Consider the following 3,997-nt stretch of genomic DNA (forward strand, 5'->3'; position numbering starts at 1 on the left):
GTCGCTTATTCAGCCGACAGAAACTTTCAACCGGTTCTCCCCATTAAGCGAGTCGGAGTCGGAGGCCGAGACTTCTCTGGTCTCTACTCCTCCCGTTGTGGGGTCTGAGACGCCGACGGCTCCCACCATTAGCTCTGACAAATTGAAAACCCTAGTCATTGGCGACTCCATTACCCGCAGTATTAGACTTAAAACTAATCATCCAGCGATCATACACTGTTTACCAGGGGGCAGGGCTACCGACGTTAAGGCTAATCTAAAGACGGTGCTGGCTAAAGCTAAAACTGGCGAGTGTAGAGAGTATAGAGATATTGTTATCCACGTCGGCACCAACGATGTTAGGATGAAACAGTCAGAGGTCACCAAGCGCAACATAGCTTCAGCGTGTAAATCAGCTAGAAAGATGTGTCGGCATCGATTAATTGTCTCTGGCCCCCTCCCAGTTAGGGGGAGTGATGAGCTCTACAGCAGAGTCTCACAACTCAATCGCTGGTTGAAAACTGTTTTCTGCCCCTCCCAAAAGATAGAATTTGTAGATAATTGGCCCTCTTTCTGGGACTCACCCACAAACAGGACCAAGCCTGGCCTGTTGAGGAGTGACGGACTCCATCCTAGCTGGAGGGGTGCTCTCATCTTATCTACGAACATAGACAGGGCTCTAACTCCTCTAGCTCCACAATGAAATAGGGTGCAGGCCAGGCAGCAGGCTGTTAGCCAGCCTGCCAGCTTAGTGGAGTCTGCCACTAGCACAGTCAGCGTAGTCAGCTCAGCTTTCCCCATTGAGACCGTGTCTGTGCCTCGATCTAGGTTGGGCAAAATTAAAAATGGCGGTGTTCGCTTTAGCAATCTCACTAGTATAAAGACCTCCTCCATTCCTGCCATTATTGAAAGAGATTGTGATACCTCACATCTCAAAATTGGGTTACTTAATGTTAGATCCCTCACTCCCAAGGCAGTTATAGTCAATGAACTAATCACTGATAATAATCTTGATGTGATTGGCCTGACTGAAACATGGCTTAAGCCTGATGAATTTACTGTGTTAAATGAGGCCTCACCCCCAGGTTACATTAGTGACCATACCCCCCGTGCATCCGGCAAAGGCGGAGGTGTTGCTAACATTTACGATAGCAAATTTCAATTTACAAAAAAAAAAACAACAATGACGTTTTCATCTTTTGAGCTTCTAGTCATGAAATCTATGCAGCCTACTCACTCACTTTTTATAGCTACTGTTTATAGGCCTCCTGGGCCATATGCAGTGTTCCTCACTGAGTTCCCTGAATTCCTATCGGATCTTGTAGTCATAGCAGATAATATTCTAATTTTTGGTGACTTTAACATTCACATGGAAAAGTCCACAGACCCACTCCAAAAGGCTTTCGGAGCCATCATCGACTCAGTGGGTTTTGTCCAACATGTCTCTGGACCTACTCACTGCCACAGTCATACTCTGGACCTAGTTTTGTCCCATGGAATAAATGTTGTGGATCTAAATGTTTTTCCTCATAATCCTGGACTATCAGACCACCATTTTATTACGTTTGCAATTGCAACAAATAATCTGCTCAGACCCCAACCAAGGAGCATTAAAAGTCGTGCTATAAATTCTCAGACAACCCAAAGATTCCTTGATGCCCTTCCAGACTGCCTCTGCCTACCCAAGGACGTCATAGGACAAAAATCAGTTAACCACCTAACCGAGGAACTCAATTTAACCTTGCGCAATACCCTAGATGCAGTTGCACCCCTAAAAACTAAAAACATCTGTCATAAGAAACTAGCTCCCTGGTATACAGAAAATACACGAGCTCTGAAGCAAGCTTCCAGAAAATTGGAACGGAAATGGCGCCACACCAAACTGGAAGTCTTCCGACTAGCTTGGAAAGACAGTACCGTGCAGTATCGAAGAGCCCTTACTGCTGCTCGATCATCCTATTTTTCCAACTTAATTGAGGAAAATAAGAACAATCCGAAATTTCTTTTTGATACTGTCGCAAAGCTAACTAAAAAGCAGCCTTCGCAAATGGAGGATGGCTTTCACTTCAGCAGTAATACATTTATGAACTTCTTTGAGGAAAAGATCATGATCATTAGAAAGCAAATTACAGACTCCTCTTTAAATCTGGGTATTCCTCCAAAGCTCCATTGTCCTGAGTCTGCACAACTCTGCCAGGACCTAGGATCAAGGGAGATACTAAAGTGTTTTAGTACTATATCTCTTGACGCAATGATGAAAATAATCATGGCCTCCAAACCCTCAAGCTGCATACTGGACCCTATTCCAACTAAACTACTGAAAGAGCTGCTTCCTGTGCTTGGCCCTCCTATGTTGAACATAATAAACGTCTCTCTATCCACCGGATGTGTACCAAGCTCACTAAAAGTGGGAGTAATAAAGCCTCTCTTGAAAAAGCCGAATCTTGATCCAGAAATTATAAAAAACTATCGGCCTATATCGAATCTTCCATTCCTCTCCAACATTTTTGAAAAAGCTGTTGCACAGCAACTGACTGCCTTCCTGAAGACAAACAATGTATACGAAACGCTTCAGTCTGGTTTTAGACCCCATCATAGCACTGAGACTGCACTTGTGAAGGTGGTAAATGACCTTTTAATGACGTCAGACCGAGGCTCTGCATCTGTCCTCGTGCTCCTAGATCTTAGTGCCGCTTTTGATACCATCGATCACCACATTCTTTTGGAGAGATTGGAAACCCAAATTGGTCTACATGGACAAGTTCTGGCCTGGTTTAGATCTTATCTGTCGGAAAGATATCAGTTTGTCTCTGTGAATGGTTTGTCCTCTGACAAATCAATTGTAAATTTCGGTGTTCCTCAAGGTTCCGTTTTAGGACCACTATTGTTTTCACTATATATTTTACCTCTTGGGGATGTCATTCGAAAACATAATGTTAAATTTCACTGCTATGCGGACGACACACAGCTGTACATTTCAATGAAACATGGTGAAGCCCCAAAATTGCCCTCGCTAGAAGCCTGTGTTTCAGACATAAAGAAGTGGATGGCTGCAAACTTTCTACTTTTAAACTCGGACAAAACAGAGATGCTTGTTCTAGGTCCCAAGAAACAAAGAGATCTTCTGTTGAATCTGACAATTAATCTGGATGGTTGTACAGTCGTCTCAAATAAAACTGTGAAGGACCTCGGCGTTACTCTGGACCCTGATCTCTCTTTTGAAGAACATATCAAGACTGTTTCAAGGACAGCTTTTTTCCATCTACGTAACATTGCAAAAATCAGAAATTTTCTGTCCAAAAATGACGCAGAAAAATTAATCCATGCTTTTGTTACTTCTAGGCTGGACTACTGCAATGCTCTACTTTCCGGCTACCCGGATAAAGCACTAAATAAACTTCAGTTAGTGCTAAATACGGCTGCTAGAATCCTGACTAGAACCAAAAAATTTGATCATATTACTCCAGTGTTAGCCTCCCTACACTGGCTTCCTGTTAAGGCAAGGGCTGATTTCAAGGTTTTACTGCTAACCTACAAAGCATTACATGGGCTTGCTCCTACCTATCTTTCCGATTTGGTCCTGCCGTACATACCTACACGTACGCTACGGTCACAAGACGCAGGCCTCCTAATTGTCCCTAGAATTTCTAAGCAAACGGCTGGAGGTAGGGCTTTCTCCTATAGAGCTCCATTTTTATGGAATGGTCTGCCTACCAATGTGAGAGACGCAGACTCAGTCTCAACCTTTAAGTCTTTACTGAAGACTTATCTCTTCAGTAGGTTCTATGATTAAGTATAGTCTGGCCCAGGAGTGTGAAGGTGAACGGAAAGGCTGGAGCAACGAACCGCCCTTGCTGTCTCTGCCTTGCCGGTTCCCCTCTTTCCACTGGGATTCTCTGCCTCTAACCCTTTTACAGAGGCTGAGTCACTGGCCTACTGGTGTTCTTCCATGCCGTCCATGGGAGGGGTGCGTCACTTGAGTGGGTTGAGTCACTGACGTGGTCTTCCTGTCTGGGTT

This window comes from Salmo salar, chromosome 20 (assembly GCF_965601325.2).
Source record: "Salmo salar chromosome 20, fSalSal1, whole genome shotgun sequence".
NCBI lineage: Eukaryota > Metazoa > Chordata > Actinopteri > Salmoniformes > Salmonidae > Salmo > Salmo salar.